The following is a 19,583-nucleotide window of genomic DNA, read 5'->3' as shown; positions in this document are numbered from 1 at the left end:
GGTATAAATGAGAAATTTGAAAATTTACAACAAAGTATTTTTGGTGGTAGAATAACCAGCCTTCTACAAATATCTTTAATATTTTTAAATGTACAAATTATCATGTCAAGATTCTGCCCATGCATAAATTGCCTATGTTTCTGAATATCTTTTCCCATCATAAATAAATATAAATATTGGTTCAAGTTTAAGGTATATCTTGATTAGGGTTCCTCCAAAAGCCAACCCTGGTACAATTATTCAACTACAAGCAGTTTTTAGGAAGTAATCACTGGAAATACAAGTAGAGGAGTGGAAAAGGGGGACAACCAAGAAAAGACAGCCACTGAGGTCTGGATGATCAAGTAGTACAAAACTGCAGTATCTGAAGTTAGATCCTAATGGAAAAATCTTGGAGCCAGTGTAGAATATGTACCTCAGTGTTAACCCACCTGGGATGGAAGGGACCTGGAGTGTCTATATACCAACTAGTATCCACTATTGGGTGACGGCCGTGAGGCGGGTGAACCAAGTATTAGGGCTCTTTTTCCCTGTGTGATGGGCTCCTAAAGTGCCTCCTGTGGCCAGGGAACCTGCCCAGACAAAGAAATGCAGGTGGTGACATATGGAAGTCAGGCCAGTGTGCACTGAAGTGGGAAGGCAAGGTGTTAGGATGGAACACTCACAGCATCAGCTACAGAATCCCTGTCTGCACATCACCTCTGAAATCCAAAATCTGATTGGACATAATCAGGCAGAGGAATAGGTGTGGTTTTCTGGTTCTAAATTGAAGAGGATAATTGCCAAAAATTTTAATAAATATTTTCTAATGATTTTTAAAAGTACAGTAGCATAGATATTTATCCACAGTTAAGTAAAAAGAAAGTTTAATTTTTTTTTTTTTTTTCCATACGCGGGCCTCTCACTTCCGTGGCCTCTTCCGTTGCGGAGCACAGGCTCCCAGCCGCTCCGCGGCACGTGGGATCTTCCCAGACCGGGGCACGAACCCGTGTCCCCTGCATCGGCAGGCGGACTCTCAACCACTGCACCACCAGGGAAGCCCCAGAAAGTTTAATTTTTAAATTTCAAAAGTTGGCTTTACTCATACTCAACGTGCAGACCTCCTTCATATTATCTATCTCGTACCTGAAGGAATTTTATAAAACTTCTCTATTTTGATACAATACAATCTAAGGGAAACTAACTAATATTAACTCTGTTACTCACCACAAATAATATGAGAAATACATTTAAGTGCACCAGTATATGTTGAGAATGCTATGCTGTGGCAAATTTACATAAATGAATTAAAGTTTCTGATGTGTTTATCACATGAAACGTGTTTAGCAGATTTTCAACAATTGAAAGGCACATTTAGGATGGAACATTGATTATATATTGTGTAGAAAGTCCACTTTCAGGGGCACTCACCAAGGAAAACAATCACCGTTCAAAGCCTGAAAACTGCAGAAAAGTCTAATTTTTAATCATTGCCATTGGGGTAGAACAATAGATAATCAGATACTGATTTCAAATATGAGCTCTAACTTTAAAAAAACAAACGAGCAAATACAGCATATTGCAGATACTGATTTACTAACTTCTTAGAGTGACATATCTCTGTGTTGTGTGCCAAGGAGAATAGACCAGAGGTTTTACTATTTAATGATGGTTTCTGAGGCTCTCAAGCAGATTGAGTCAGCCAGCTTAGTAAAATGATTGTAAGCCCCTCATCCTATCTCGGTGCGTGTCTCTAACATACAAGTTTTAGATATTAATGTTACAGTTAATGTTAGCATAAACATCAAATGTTATTAGCATTAGAAGTCTCCGTGGTGGCTGCTGGTTTAATTGCCAGTTCTGGTCTGTCCTCCTGTCCTGAGTTGTCTGCTTAGGGACTTAGCAACTAAGTTTAATGTAGAATTGGCCTTCTATACAATTCAAAAGTTGACAGTTAAATCAAGTCTCCTGTAGCTTTTTCCCTTTCACCAATAGTACCCAGACAACATTGCCCAATTCTTTGGCTTCCAGACTTGTGCTCTCAAATGCCTATCTTTCTTCATCGTGTCTCCACAGAGCTCCCGGTTATCTGATATTAGCATCTATTCTAGCTCTCAAAAGATTCTATCTTTCTAACCTTTATTCTATAATTCAAGCATGTTAATATTATATGTTAAAAGAGTTCATTCATCACATTGTAGATTATATAAGAATATGCCTTACAGGAGATTCAATTAATATATTTAAATTTCTACTTAATTTTAATATATACTTAGAAATGTTTATTTAGTAAGAAAAGGATAAGCAGCATTAATAAACATTACATGACGATTATCATAGGGCTGTATGATAATCATTTGTCTTAGAACTTTTCCCATCTTACCTGGTGTCTACAGAGACTAATCACTGCTTTCCCTGACTTGCTGCAGAAGTGAAGCCCTTTGGTCCAACACCTCATACTAGCTCAATGGACTCTGACAGCTTACAAGCTCAGGTCAGGGGTACCTAGAATGCTTTTCCAGTAATTTGCTGTTAGCAAACCATCAATTTTATACAGCAGAAGTCAGATTACTATGAACATGAAAACTCTGTTAGCCTCATAATAGTAACTTGAATCTTAAGTATTATAATGCAGAAATATGGATGGAAGTAAGTAAATGATTGCAGTTTAGAGGAAGGTAGTAGGAATCCTATGCCTCACCGTAACATTACAAACACTGACAGGGTTCTCTTGATTTTATTTTTGCATTTGGTAAAATTTAATTTAATTTTACTCCTTTAAATTTAACTCCTTCCACCCATTGTCTCAGCTAGTGAGTGAGAGTAACTGTGAACATGGAAGCAATCAGATGACAATTTGTACAATCCTAATGAACACACTGAATGAGTTACTGACGTTGTGCATTTAGCTCTTTAATTTTTGCATTTGGTAAAATTTGGTAAATTTAAAAATTTCTCCCCACTGGGCAGCAAAGAAAGGAACTCCAGTGTTCTCACTTCCCTGGCAGGAGGACATTTCCAGGATGTAGTAGGAACAGATGGCCTCAGCAGAGGAAGAAATGAAAGATAGTGAAGGACAAATCACACGACATCTCCAGCTTCATCATTTGTAAGGAGAGGCAACAGCATGGCTTTTATGCCCCTTTTAGATTGAGTTTCACCAGCCCCTTCCTGTAAGTGTGACTGGGGAGGGGCCCTGACAAAGAGGAATAAGAAACCTATGTTTAGACAGCATGGGTATCAGATGTTACTCTGAGACCCCAGGCACAGTGCAAGAAAGGGGTCCCACAAACGTGCCTTTTTCTTCTTCCTAAACCTGATGACTTCTGCCATCCTTCTGTCCTGCATTTCTGTAAATCATTAACCATTGTAAAAATAATAATAATTTGTACAAAGGGGATTGTCCTACTTCTGGTATTTTTCTCCAATTGGGCTTGAACGTACAGGAAAACTCACAGAGATGGGGAATGGTTGGAGCTGAGTCACCTGCTTCCTGAAGCTAGTACAGTGGATTATGAATCCCAGATACCTTTTCTGCCTGATGGGGAGGGCAGGACTCAGGGGGTTCTCAGGAGGTTGTAGATGTGAGGGCTTTATAGTCTGATCACCTAAAACCAACCCATTCCCCAGAGACATACCTGTGGAGACCAGGGAACAAATTACTAAGTGTCTTCTCATCATTCTCCATCTTTCCTACAAAGTAGTGCAAAACCGCAAAACCTTCCCCTCCCCTCTTGGATCTCCAGCTGTTATCCCTGAGTGTGTGTGTATCTGTGTGTGTGTGTGTGTGTGTGTGCATGCACACACGCATATGCACCTACTTATGGACAGAAGGAAGAACACAGGAAGAATGGCAAAGATGTCTGTATTCAAGAGGATCCTAGTATAAAAACTTTAGAGATAAGTCATTCTTTATTATGTCCCATAGTACAACTCCCAAGGATATGAAAGTATTATGTCCTTGATCTAATTGTTCCTGTATCTATATCCTACTTTTGGAAAGCTTCATGATGTAATAAATACAATGCCCATGGAGCTAATTAAGGCAGCCCCTCAAAGGACTATATCTTTTTCAGGAAGTGAACAATCTGTCGAAAAGTGCAATAATTATCAAAATTTTCCATTGCAAATATTAATCATCACTTGGAAACGCATGTAGACTGAATCCTATTGCCTAAATGCTTTCCTGCTTTAAGCTGCTCCTTCAGTATTTGTCCATTTCAAAAATATATTTTCCCTAAATATATATCCCATATTTAGAGAGGCCACTGTGATCTCTGTGTTGTAAGCATAGTATTGTAAGCATTGAAATTAGTCGGTGGACGGCTCTGCCTGCATACAGAGAGCCACAGGACAACACACAGACGTGACGATTCAGATAACTCACATTCAGGAGTTTACACGTCACTTTAGGCCTTGATGCTCCCAGAAATCATACTATATTTCCCTAGTCTTCTCCCAAGTGATTTTTTTCTTATTTTCTCTTTCTTTAAACCTCCCATAACTCCCTCCACCCATTGTCTCAGCTGGTGAGTAACTGAGAACATGGAAGCAATCCGATGACAATTTGTACAATCCTAATTAACACACTGAATGAGTTACTGAATTTGTGCATTTATCTCAACTTCTCTGCTCTTACTATTGAGTTATGAGGTTTTTCCCCCAGCCAATGCCAACCTACAACTCATGCTATGAATCCCACCCCTCTTGCCTACTCAAGAGTTTCTCTCCAGCAGTTTCTGTCTCTAAAGTTTCTGCTCCTATTTTGACTTGAACACGTTCAGTCAGAATCCGAAACTCTTTATTTTAAAGACACCAATCATCTATTTGCTAGATCCAATGATCAGTTCTGTTGTCATCTGACTTGACCTGCCGGCGGCATTTGACACAATTGCTCTCTCTCTTTGCAACATTTCTTCACTTCACTGTCATGATACTGTGCCCCCCACCCCCCGGCCAGTGGTCTTTCTACCTTTATAGTTGGTCCTTCTCAGACTCCATTGCTGGATCTTCAGGTCCCTCTTCAGATCTAGAAACACTGGTATTGGTCAGGGTTTATTCTTTGTTTCTGTTCACTTTCTACAGGACCTCATGAATCCCAGGGATTTCAACACATTTCATATGTCGATAACACAAAAATTAATATTGAAGCCAGGCCTCTTCCCAAAATGCAGTGGTCCAGAATAAATGTTTATCTACTGCACATCAGAGTGAATCAGCAGGCCCTTTGACTTCCTGTCTCCTAGAGTAATTCCAATGCCCTAAATCCACCTACAAGGAGCCAATTACAAGGTTTTCTCTCATGCATTACTCTCCCTTGTTGTTAAGAGACTGCCTGGTTTATAATAGATATGATTAGAAAAAATATATATATTTTTTAAATGCACTTTTATATACTTAAACTTCTCTTTATTTTTTTCTTATCCTAGCTGTCTTTGGTGATTTTTGTCTGTTTACATATATTTTTGTACTGTTAATTACACCTAAAAATATTAGTTGTATTCTCAGATGTTGATTACAAAATTTAGTCATGATTCCACAATTTGTGTTAGAGTTTAAGAGTGTAGGATCTATGGTCTAGGTTCTAATCTTAACATCAAAATTTATACTGCAACTGCCATTTCCTTTCGATATGTCATAGGTTTATTTGGTCCTCCAACCCTGGCTACAGCTTCCAGAGGCTGTAAGGATGTTGGTTTTCACTATGATTGCAGGGCTGTTTGTTTTCTAGGGAACCACAGAGCTGGGGTGTGCATGATGAGAACAGAGAAAGTTAAAACCCTGCAGACCTCACTGTTCTTAACTAGGTCAGCAGTTCTTCTTGGATGAACACTCATCAGATTTTTGCAAGCCTTTCATTTCCTGGGTTTTGAAAAAGATGATTTTGACAAATTTTGTCAGTGTGCTTTTGCTTTTGCAGAGAATTTTGGAGGGCTTTACTCATTTATTCCCACTGACTAGCGCTTTTTTTTTCGAAGGAAATGTATATTTTTTGTCTATGCAGTGATAACATAAACTATTCTTTACACTATATAAACTTAGATTAATTTGAAGAACCTTTTCTAGACTTTCACGTTACATACTCCTGCCTGAGAGCTAGGTTCTGTAGTCCTAATGACTTCTTTCATTTCAGGCCAAAATGTATTGCACTGTTCCACTGTCAATGTTTACGACACAAATTTGGGAAAGATTTAGCATACAGATGTCTTTTGCTCTTTTAAATCAATCTAATCATTAGCTTGGTTTGTAGTTTGAAGAATACATACATATATATACACACACACACACACACACACACACACACACACTCTCTTCGTCCACAAAATGGCATTTATTTCCCCATGGTTTTAATTAATTTTAAGGTAAAATTTGATTATGTGCTCCTTTTAATGGATCTCAAAGAACTGTAGGCTTGGGAAACTTAATAAGGAATTCTGATGTGACTGTGAGAGTTAAACTGTAAATATTTTTGTGCTTTTATTCAAAGGATGACCTTATTTTCTGGAAGATCTCATTATTAAGACTTACAATTAAGAGAAAGAAATTTGTTCCCAAACTTGAAAAAAATTTTCATGGTGGAGACTTTTCTAATAGCTTTTTAAATAATCTATTTGATAACTGATTTCCATATGACATTACTTGGCACTCTTTTAACTGACATTTATTGATTATTTCTCATAACTCTGAACTAAAGTGTTAATTTTCTTGGGGATCCATATCAAAATACCTCAGACTCCATGCTTTCAATAAGAGGAATAGGGCTTCCCTGGTGGCGCAGTGGTTGAGAGTCCGCCTGCCGATGCAGGGAATGTTGGTTCGTGCCCCGGTCCGGGAGGATCCCACATGCCGCGGAGCGGCTGGGCCCGTGAGCCATGGCCGCTGAGCCTGCGCGTCTGGAGCCTGTGCTCCGCAACGGGAGAGGCCACAACAGTGAGAGGCCCGCGTACCACAAAAAAAATAAAAATAAAAAAAATAAGAGAAATATATTTTTTTATTGTCCTAGTGGCTAGATGTCCAAGATCAAGGATTCAATGGGGTTGGTTTCTTCTGAAGATGCTCTTTGGCTTGCAGATGGTAATCTTTTCACTGTGACTTTACATGGTTTTCCTTCTGTGTATGTCTGCATCCTAGTCACCTCTTCTAAAAGGATACCAGTCATATCACATTGATGCCCCTGCTAAAGACCTCATTTTAACTTAATGACCTTTTAAATATGCAATCTTAAGTACAGTCACATTGTGAAGTACTGATGGTTGAAACGTCAACATTTACATTTTCAGGGGACAGAATTTTCCCACAACACCTAATGATTTGTTGAGAATCAAGTTGTTAATGCAATCAGAAGTGAGTTTAGGCTTTGAATGAGTGTGTTTTACAAGTAGATGCGCAGGACAAGGCTGCAAAACTTGTTTAAAAGGAAGTACAAATAAGCCTCACATTCACATAGACTTTCTTTCAGGAGGTATTTTTCAAACAGTGCTCAAGAAAATGGATGCCAAGCAGAGAGCTGAAATCTCCAACAGAGATTGGAGTTATGGGTTAATAAGAAAGCTGGGATTTTAGGGGATGAAATTATAGAGAGAAGATTATGTAGAAAAGGATTCCCCAAAGTGCCGGACGTTTTCTTAGGCATTTCTCAAGTCCTAACTTGCAAAAATGTAACTGAAATACACATGTCTTAACAAATCTAAAACCAAGCTCTAAAAGGAGTAAGGTAATCTTCAACAAATTTAATTGCCTTTAAGGATAAAATCAAAGTCTCATTAATCTTTATATGATAATAACATAGTCTATAGCCTTTGTAATTTACCATTCCAAATATAAAAAAGCAGGAAAAATATATCAATTACCAAGAGATAAAAGAGCCAACAAAAGAGGTCTCAGATATACCAGACATTGAAGCTATAAGACTTCAAAATAACTGTTATTTATATCAGAGAAAATGGGAACAAAGATACACAACATTTAAAAAATAATATTTCAGTGAAGAATTAGAATCTACAGAAATAATCAGATATTCATTCTTAAGGAGTAAATAATAATATGTGAAATTAAGAAAACAATGTGTGGATTTAATAACAGACTAGACAGAGTCATGAGTAGGATCAATGAATTCAAATGGAGATAACAAAAAACATTCAAATCAAAGCATTAAAAGAAAAGTAATGAAAAAATGGAGCAGAGTCTGAAAAATATATGGGGATGTGGGTAAAAAAAGCTAACCATACTCAAGAGAAAAGCCAAATAAAATGGTAAAGGAGTGGTCAAGTTGGTGGAGGAAGACCCAGAGCTCACCGCTTCCCATGCCACACCAAAGTTGTAAGTATTTACAGAGCAACTGTTGATGAGAAGGATCAGAAGACTAGCAGCAAAGATCTTCTACAACAAAAGCTATAAAGAAGGAACCACAATGAGATAAGTAGGAGGGGCTGGGACAAGGTAGAGTCAAGATTTAGACCACTGGGCGGGTGACCCACAAGTGGGAGGATAATTACAACTGCAGAATTTCTCCCTAAGAAGCAAGGGGTCTGAGCCCTACATCAAGCTGCTCTCCAGCCTGGGTTCCTGCACCAGGAAGACAAGCCCGGAATATTTGGCTTTGAAAGCCAGCAGGGCTAAATTTTGGGAGAGCTGGAGGTTTGTAGGAAATAGAGACTTAACTCTTAATGGGAACACGCAAAACCTCACAAGCTCTGTGACTCAGGGCAAAAGCAGTAATTTGAAAGGATCCTGGGTCAGACTCACATGCTAATCTTGGAGCAACTCCTGGAAAGGCAGGAGGCAAATGGAGCTGACCCTGGGGACATAGACACTAGCAGCAGCCATTTTGGGGAGCTTATTCTTTCACGAGGATACTGGTGCTGGCAAGCACCATGTTGGAATCCTCTCTCTAGCTTATTAGTTTTGGCACTGACCCTGCCTACCTGCCTGTGCCCACCATCCTTAGATGCCTCAGGGCCAAGCAGCAAGCCAGGCAGGGACACCGGGCCACTCATGAGCAGGCTGACTGCCTTACGACTCTCTGAGCCCACTGCCACCCTGGGACTCAGCCCTGTCCACCAGAGGGCCCAGGACCTGGTCCCACACCCCAACAACCTGGCATTAGCCCTAGAAACAGCCCCACCCACCAGTGTGCAGGCATCAACCCCAGGACCCCAGCCCCATCCACCAGCAGACCAATGACAGCTCTGAGACATGTTTAACCCCACAGCCAATCATGTTGGAGCTGGCCCTACTGATAAGCATGCTGACACTATATACAGGACTGTGGCTCCACAACCACCCACACTGGAACCTGTTTCTACCCACCAGTGGGCCAGCACCAGCTTGAGGATCCCTTGGTGCTTGGCAGCTAGCCACCTCCTGACCAGTCCTGCCTATCAGCAGTTGGTAGCCTCTGCACAAAGCCGGGTCTATGCACCCAACCTACTGGGGGTCAGCCATGCCTACCAGATGACTTACAGTAGTCAGCCGGCCACAACAGAAGGACCCATGCAACCTACATAGGGGCATCCCTAGAGCACATAGCTCTGATGATCAGAGGGGAGTGGGCTGCTGGGACATATAGGACATCTTCTAGAAAAGCCACATCTCCGATGTTGGAAACATAACCATCTACCAAATACACAGAAATAAAAACAGCAAATTAGGCAAAATGAGGTGACAGAGAAATAGATCCCAAACAAAGGTACAGGATAAAATGCCAGAAGAACTAAGTGAAGTGGAGGTAAGCAATCTACTCAATAAAAAGTTTAAGGTGATGATCATAAAGATATTCAAAGAACTTGACAAAAGATTAGATGAACAGAGTTAGAAGTTAAAAGCTCTCAACAAAAAGTTAAATATATAAAGAAAAAACAGAGAGACGAAGAAACAATACCTGAAATAAAAATATACTAGAAGGAAACAATAGTAGAGTACATGACACAGAGGAATGGATCAGCAAGCTGGAAGATAGAGCAGTGGAAATTACTGAAGCTGAACAGAAAAAAGAAAAAGAATAAAAAGAATTGGGGACAGATTAAGAGACCTCTGGGACAATACCAAGTGTACTAACATTTACCTTATAGAGGTCCCAGAAGGAGAAGGGAGAAAGGGCAGAGAACATATTTGAAGATGTAATAGCTGAAAAACATCCCTAACCTGGGAAAGGAAATAGACATTCAGATCCAGGAAGCACAGAGGGTACCACACAGGATCAACCCAAAGAGGACCACATCAAAACTTGAAAAATGTAAGACACTGATGAGAGAAAGTGAAGATGACACAAACAGAGGGAAAGATATACCATTTTTATGAATTGGAAGAATATTAATAAAATGTCCACACTAGACAAGACAATCTACAGATTTAATGCAATTCCTATCAAAATATCAATGGAAGTTTTCACAGACTAGGATAAATATTCCTAAAATTTGTATGGGAACACAAAACACCCCAAATAAATGAAACAATCTTAAGAAAGATGAACAAAGCTGGAGTTATCACACTCCCTGGCTTCAAACTATACTACAAAGCTACAATAATCAAAAGAGCATAGTACTGGCATAGAAAGAGACACATACATCAATGGAACAGAATAGAGAGCCCAGAAATAAACTCACACTTTATGGGAAATTAATCTACAACAGAGGATGCAAGAATATACAGTGGGAAAAAGACCGTTTCTTCAGTAAATGGTGTTGGGAAAACTGAAGAGCTACATGCAAAAAATCAAACTGGACTACTCTCTCACATCATGTACAAAAATAATCATTTAAAATGGCTTACATAATTAAATGCAAGACCTGAAAACATAAAACTCCTAGAAGAGAACACGGGCAGAATACATTCTGACATAAATCACAGCAATAATTTTTTGGATCTATCTCCTAATACAAAGGAAATAAAAGCAAAATTAAACAAATGGACCTAATTAAACTTAAAAGCTTTTGCACAACAAAGGAAACCATGGACAAAATGAAAAAACAACCTACAGAATGGGAGAAAATATTTGCATATGCCATGACTGATATGGGTTAATATCCAAAATATATAAACAATTCATACAAGTCAATATGAATAAAACAAACAACCCCGGGCTTCCCTGGTGGTGCAGTGGTTGAGAGTCCGCCTGCTGATGCAGGGTACACGGGTTCGTGTCCTGGTCTAGGAAGATCCCACATGCCGCAGAGCGGCTGGGCCCATGAGCCATAGCCGCTGAGCCTGCGTGTCCAGAGCCTGTGCTCCGCAATGGGAGAGGCCACAACAGTGAGAGGCCCGTGTACCGCCAAAAAACAAAAACAAAAACCTAATCAAGAAATGGGGAGAAGGCTTGAATAGACATTTTTTTCAAAGAAGACATACAGATGGCTAACAGGCTCATGAAAAGATGCTCGGCATTGCTAATTATTAGAGAAATGCAAATTTAAACCAAAATGAGGTACTTCCTCACACCAGTCGGAATGGCCATTATCAAAACGTCTACAAATAACAAATGATGGAGAGGATGTGGAGAAAAGGGAACATTTGTACACTGTTGGTAGGAATGTAAATTGGTATAGCCACCATAGAAAACTGTATGGAGTTTCCTCAGAAAACTAAAAACAAAGCTACCATGTGATCCAGCATTTCCAATCCTGGGTATATATCTGGGAAAAATGAAAACACTAATTCAAAAAGAAACATGTACCCCAATAGCAGCATTGTTTACAATAGCCAAAATATAGAAGCAACACAAGTGCCCAATGACAGACAAATGAAGAGAAGTTATGGTATATACACACACACACACACACACACACACACACACACACACACACAAAATGGAATATTACTCAGCCATAAAAAAGAATGAAATTCTGCCATTTGCAGTGTCATGAATAGACCTAGAGAATATTATGCTTAGTTAAATAAGTTAGACAGAGAAAGACAAATACCATATGGTATCACTTACGTGGAATCTAAAAAACAATACAAACGAATGTATGTGCATAGCCAAAACAGACTCACTGATATAGAACACAAACTAGTGGTTATCAAGGAGGAGAGGAAAGAGGATGGGGGCAAATTATCAATAGGGGATCAAGAGATACAAACTACTATATATAAAATAGATAGGCAACAAGGATATATTGCATGGCACAGGTAATTAGACCCATTTTCTTGTAATAACTTTTAATGGAATCTGTAAAAATATTCAGTCACTAAGCTCTACACCTGAAATTAATATTGCATTATAAATCAACTATACTTCAGTTAAAAAAAAAACTTCTAGAAGAAAACATACACAGTACTCTCTTTAACAATGGTCTTAGTGATTTTTTTGGATGTGTCCCCTCAGTCAAGGGAAGCAAAGGCAAAAATAAACAAATGGGAATGCACCAAACTAAAAATCATTTGCACAGTGAAGGAAACTATCAACAAAATGAAAAGGCAATGTACTAAATGGGAGAAAATATTTTTCAAATGATATATCCAATGATGGGTTAATATTCAAAATATACAAAAAACTCGTACAACTGAACATCAAAAAATCACACAACCTGATTAAAAAGTAGGCAGAGGATCTGAATAGACTTTTTTCCAAAGAAGACATACAGACAGCCAACAGGCACATGAAAAGGTGGTCAACATCACTAACCATCAGAGAAATGCAAATCAAAACCACAATGAGAGATCATCTCAAATGTGTTAGCATGGCTATTATCAAAATGACAAGAAATAACAAGTGTTGGTGAGGATGTGGAGAAAAGGGAACGCTTGTGCGCTGTTGGTGGGAATGTAAATTTGTATATCCATTCTGGAAAACAATGGGGAGACTTCTCAAAAAATTGAAAATAGAACTACCAACCATAAACAAGACGAGAAGACAACCCTCAGAATGGGAGAAAATATTTGCAAATGAAGCAGCTGACAAAGGATTAATCTCCAAAATTTATAAGTGGCTCATGCAGCTCAATACCCAAAAAACAAACAACCCAATCCAAAAATGGGCAGAAGATCTAAATAGACATTTCTCCAAAGAAGATATACAGATGGCCAACAAACCCAAGAAAGGATGCTCAACATCACTAATCGTTAGAGAAATGCAAATCAAAACTACAATGAGGTATCACCTCACACCAGTCAGAATGCCATCATCAAAACTCTACAAATAATAAATGCTGGAGAGGGTGTGGAGAAAAGGGAACACTCTTGTAGATTGATACAGCCACTATGGAGGACAGTATGGAGGTTCCTCAAAAAACTAAAAATAGAACTACCATACGACCCAGCAATCCCACTACTGGGCACAAACCCTGAGAAACCCATAATTCAAAAAGAGTCATGTACCACAATGTTCATTGCAGCTCTATTTACGATAGCCAGGACATGGAAGCAACCTAAGTGTCCATCGACAGATGAATGGATAAAGAAGATGTGGCACATATATGCAATGGAATATTACTCAGCCATAAAAAGAAATGAAATTGAGTTATTTGTAGTGAGGTGGATGGACCTAGAGACTGTCATACAGAGTGAAGTCAGAGAAAAATAAATACCGTATGCTAACACATATATATGGAATCTAAACAAAAAAAAGTTCTGAAGAACCTAGGGGCAGGAATAAAGACGCAGACATAGAGAATGGACTTGAGGACATGGGTAGGGGGGAGGGTAAGCTGGGATGAAGTGAGAGAGTGGCATGGACTTATATATACTACCAAATGTAAAATAGATAGCTAGTGGGAAGCAGCCACATAGCACAGGGAGATCAGCTCAGTGCTTTGTGACCACCTACAGGGGTGGAATAGGGAGGGTGGGAGGGAGATGCAAGAGGGAGGAGATATGGGGATATATGTATATGTATAGCTGACTCACTTTGTTATAAAGCAGAAACTAACACACCATTGTAAAGCAATTATACTCCAATAAAGATGTTAAAAAAAAAATCGAACTACCAAATGATCCAGCAATTCCACCTCTGGATGTTTATCCAAAGAAAACAAAAACACTGATTTGAAAAGACATGCACACCAACGTTCATAGCATCATTATTTACAATAGCCAAGATATGGAAGAAACCTGAGTGCCTATCAAGAGATGAATGGATAGAGGCGATATAGTATATATACACAATGGATATTACTCAGCCATAAGAAAGAATGAAACCTTGCCATTTTTGACAACATGGATGGAACTAGAGCTATTATGCTAAGTGAAATAAGTCAGAGAGAGAAGGACAAATATTGCATGTTCTCATTTATATGTGGAATTTTAAAAACAAAACGAATGAATAAACAGAAACAGAGATATAGATACAGAGAAAAAACAGGCGGTTGCCAGAGGGGAAGGAGGGAGGGAAGAGGAAAGAAATAAGTGATGGAGGGGATTAAGAGGTACAAACTTCCAGTTGCAAAATAAATGGTTCATGATACGAAATGTACAGTGTGGGGATATATAGTCAATAACAATATAATGTATTTGTATAGTGATAAATTATAACTAGACTTAGGCTGGTGAACATGTTGAAATGTATAGAAATATCAAGTCTCTATGTTGTGTAGCAGGAACTAACATAGTGTCATAGGTCAATTATACTTCAAAAACAACCAACTAACCAAACTCACAGAAAAAGAGATCAGGTTTGTCGTTACCGTATATGGCCTGGTGGGGACTGGGGGAATTGGGTGAAGGCAGTCAGAAGTTACAAACTTCCGGTTCTAGGATAAATAAGTACTAAGGATGTAATGTACAATATAATAAATATAATTAACACTGCTCTATAGTATATATGAAAGTTGTTTAGAGAGTAAATTCTAAGAGTTCCCATCACAAGGAAAAATTTTTTTTCTGTTTCTTCGATTTTTTATCTCTATGAGATGATGGATGTTTACTAAACTTATTGTGATAAAAAAATTCACTTTGTATGTAAGTCAAATCATTATGCTCTATATCACAGAGCTGTACGTCAATTATATCTCAATAAAACTAAAATTAAAAACTATAATGGCACAAATGCAAACTTTGAGGGAATTATTTTGGAGTATTTCCCAGCATGATAAAAGTTATGATCCCATGAATGCAGACAACTCAGCAAATCAGAGGCAGGATAAGTGTAACCAAAACATCGCTTGGGGATATTATAGTCACACTTCTGAAAACCAAAGAGAACGTATTCTCAAATCTCAGAGAAAATAATTATGCCCATTACCATCAGGGAGCGTTTCTTTCAGGTGGGAAAAATATTTTGTTTAGTGTTTCTTGCAGTGCACCTACTGGCAATAAACACTTAATTTTGTTTGGTTCTTTTTTTTTCTTCTACTGGATAATTGGGATATGGTCCTTATCTGTTATTTCTCATTTGGACTTATTTCCCAGTAAATATAGGCAAATTCAGGCTCTCAGAAATTTCCTTTAATTGGCATTTATTCACCCTTTCTCTGTTCCCAGCTGTAGATTCAACTACTAATTTCGTGTAAGTTAATAAGGGATGTAAAAGCATCATTCAGTCTACCGAGCTCCTGTGCTGTAGAGTAGGAGAGAGTTATTTGTAAGCCTTACTCATATGATTACCTTTCAATATGCAGTGTTAAGTCTCGCCTCAGGGTGAAACATAAGAGATTTAGAACAAGTATCCACTCTTCCTCCCTCCAAAATACAAAATGACAACCCTGAACTGAAAATCAACAACTCTAAAAATGAAGTTGATAAATTGTATTTAATTAAATTTAAAAACTGTTGCTCTGTGAAGGGCACTGGTAAGAATATAAAAAGTCAATACACATACTGGAGACAATCTTTCCTCATATAGGAAAAATGACTTGATTCCAAAATATACAAAGAACACTTAAAGCCAAAACCCTAACAGACATCTATTCAAAGAAGATAGACAGATGGCAAATAAGCATATGAAAAGATGCCACATATCTTTGTCATCAGGGAAATGCAAATTAAAACAACAATGAAATATCACTACATGCCTAGTAGAATGGCTAAATTCAGAATATTTACAACACCACACACTGATTTGGATGTGAATCAACAGGAACTTTCATATACTGCTGGGGGGAATTCAGTTTCATTCATTGCAAAATGGTACAGCCACCTTGAAAGGCAGTTTGACAACTTCTTAAAAAAATAAACATACTCTAATCTATGATATACCAATTGCACTACTAGGTATTTATCCAAAAGATCTGAAAACGTAAGTTTACATAAAAACCTGTACAGAGATGTTTAAAGCAGTTAAATTCATAATTGCCTAAATTTGAAAGCACTCAAGTGGTCCGTCAGTTGGCAAATGGATAAACTGTGGTGCATCAAGACGACAGAATCTTATTTTGCACTAAAAAGAAATGAACTATCAAGCGTATAAAAAAAGACATAGAAGAAACTTAAATCCATACGACTGAGTGAAGGGAGTCAATGTGAAAAAACTACACACTTTATAATTCTAACTATATGACATTCTGAAAAACCAAAACTATGGAGGCAATTAAGAGATCAGTGGTTGCCAGGGATTAGTAATGAGGGAGGAAGAAGAGGTGATTTTTTAGGGCAGTGATACTACTCTTTATGATAGTATAACGGTGGATGCACATAATTATACACTCGTGCAAACATAGAGAATATACAACACCATGAGTGAAAACTTATGTAAGGTGTGGACTGCGGGTGATGATGTGTCAATGCAGGTGGATGAATGATAATGAAGGTGCCACTCTGTGGGGAGATGGTGATAATGGGGGAGGTTTTGCATGTGTGGAGGCAGGGGGTATATTGGTTATCTCTGTACTTGCCACTTAATTTTGCTGTGAATCTAAAATTACTCTAAAAAATAAAGTTTATTACATAAAAATGGGCAAAAATGTAGAGACACCTCACCAAAAAAGATATACAGGTGGCAAGGAAGCACTTGCAAACACACTCAACATCACATGTCATCAGGGAATTTTCTATTAAAACAAGAATGAGATACCACTGCACATCTATTAGAATTGTAAAAATTCAAAAATCTCTGTATTACTGTAAAAAGTTGGGTGCTTGCTATGTTTCTCAGTGGTCGAAACATGGAGTCCAAACTGCCATTATTCCCATTCCCATCAGGGCTCAGAGTCAGGCATGACAGAAATCATGCTCGCAGGCTCCACCACCACCCGAAAAGCTAGAATGTAGTAGGCACGGTCTACTCTTCTCTTTCCCTCTTGACAAAGAGCTGGGAGTTGGGAATTTTCTCCAGATCCTAACACAGTGGGTCAGGGAGGCGAGGTGGATATGGCAATAAAATGCCATAACTTTGCCTAAAAGCTTCACTCTCTCTCTTCTTGGCTTTGGGCTAGTCTGGGGTGCTGCAGACTCCTATGTGGTTTCTGGTGTTCTCTGGAAGGCAATTTGATCTATATTATGTCATCTTCATGGAGGAAGGGGGGGCTTGGGGATTCCTATTCTCCCATCTTTGTGATGTTACTCTTAGATAATTCTCATCCTTAAGTCATGTATTTTGTTGGAAAATTTTCTTGAGCTCTAGGGGAAAAATTCACTAAACTATAATTGTGCCTTGTGCCATATTGTTCTACTTTTCTGCAATACTCTGTGGAAAGCAGCCTTCATTTGAGCATCCCTTACACTGTAGATGAGGGGGTTGAGCAATGGGTTGAAGACAGTGTAAAACAGGAAAAGGATCTTCAGCTGCTCCTCTCATTGACTATTGCCGGGGACCATATAAACCATCATGGCGATGCCAAAGTAGAACCCAACCACACACAGGTGGGAGGAGCAGGTGAAAGAGGCTTTCTTGTGGCCCTCCTCTGACTGGATCTTCAGGATGGCCCAGAGGATGCGTACGTAGGAGACCAGCAGCAGGGAAAGGGGCGCAGTTAAGATAAACACACCGTCAGCAAAGAGGAAAATTTCATTGATCCAGGTTTCACCACAGGTCACTTTGAGGACAGATCAGATTTCACAGAAGAAGTGGTTCACCTTCTGCTGCCCACAGAAGGGCAGCCTTAGAAGAGACTTTCTTGTACTAGGGCCAGGGAAAATCCACGTGGCCAGCAAATGATGGCCAGGAACGTGCACGCTCTCCAGTTCATGATGACAGTGTACTGGAGGGAATGGCAGATGCCACATACCTGTCACTGGACATCACCACCAAAGTCAGGTGCTCTACGGAAGCAAAAGCCAATAGAAAACCATCTGCTTGGTGCATGAGAAATAGGAGATAGTTCTTTTGTGTTTCACTAGGTTTTCCAGCATATTGGGTAAATTGCTGGAAGCATAGGATACGTCAGTGATGGCCAGATGAGAAAGGAAGGACTACATGGGGGAGTGCAGTCTGGGGTCTAGGCAAATGAGTCCCAAGATCATGCCATTTGCCAGCAGGTTGAAGATATAAAATAGGAAGAAGATAACGAAGAGGAAAAATTCTCTGTCTTCACTGAGCTGGAATCCCACTAGGATGAACTCTGTGACCCATGATTGGTTCCCCTCCATTCTGTTTTTTTATATGTAAATTTATTTATTTATGGCTGTGTTGGGTCTTCGTTGTTGCGCGCGGGCTTTTCTCTCGTTGCGGTGAGCAGGGGCTACTCAACATTGCGGTGCACGGGCTTCTCATTGTGGTGGCTTCTGTTGTTGCAGAGCACGGGCTCTAGGCGCAGAGGCTTCAGGCTCTACAGTGCAGGCTCAGTAGTTGTGGCACACAGGCTTAGTTGCTCCGCGGCATGTGGGATCTTCCCGGACCAGGGCTCAAACCCGTGTCCCCTGCATTGGCAGACACATTCTCAACCACTGCGCCACCAGGGAAGCCCCCCCCCCCCGCCTCCATTCTTAATGACAGTCTGTAAAGGACTAAAGTGTGGTGGAAAGGTCAGAGCTGGATAACAATGAAAACTGGAGTTATTTATCTGAAGTGAATTCGGAGTTGGCTTCTATGCTTGTCCCTACTTCACTGAGTTTTTTCTTCAATATTTCTCTGCCTTTTTGTTTTTCTTACTTTTTATTCTAAAGTAATTCAAAATTTCAGATAAGTATCAGGAATTATAAACAATACTAGTATATACACTTTACCAATGTTTTTCATGTTTGCTTTATCATTTCTTTTTCTCTGTATATATTTTGTTAATTTTCTCTGGACCACGTAAGAGTTAAGTGCAACCATAAGGCCAGCTTATCCCTAAACTGTTTATTATTTCCAAGAACAAGGATATTCACTACTTTATTTTCAGTATAATTACCAAAATCAGGAGATATTAACATGATTCACTATTCTAGGCATAGCATTTTCAGCCCCTCTGGTCCAAGATTGAAATCCAATAAAATATCTTACCTCCTCTAATCTGAAATCGTTATTCAGTCTTTCTTTCCTTGACACTGCTATTTTTGACGGGGATTAGTTCTTGTTTTGTATAATGTCTCTCAATTGGGGTTTTCCATTGATTGTCCATGTTTTAAGTTCAGATTATAAATTTTTGGTAGCAAAAAACATATCCTTCTTAATCTTAAAGCCTCTCATGAATACAGAGGTACTGTTAATTACTCTCAATATAGGTGATGCTAATGTGGATTACTTGGTTAAGATGGTGTCTCCAAGTTCTCTCCATTATAGAGTTATTAATTCATAATTTTAAGTACTTTCTTCC

The 19,583-nt window shown here is 39.0% G+C and overlaps 1 pseudogene; it reads right to left on the bottom strand.

The window, feature by feature from the left end:
• Window positions 1-17,487: 17,487 nt before the first annotated feature.
• Window positions 17,488-18,435, bottom strand: LOC101315534 (olfactory receptor 2A2-like; annotated as a pseudogene).
• Between the last annotated feature and the right edge of the window lie 1,148 nt (window positions 18,436-19,583).

The sequence above is a fragment of the Tursiops truncatus genome, chromosome 9 (genome assembly GCF_011762595.2).
Source record: "Tursiops truncatus isolate mTurTru1 chromosome 9, mTurTru1.mat.Y, whole genome shotgun sequence".
NCBI lineage: Eukaryota > Metazoa > Chordata > Mammalia > Artiodactyla > Delphinidae > Tursiops > Tursiops truncatus.
The sequence above is the reverse complement of the archived record's forward strand: the minus strand, read 5'-3'. Positions and strand labels throughout refer to the sequence as shown.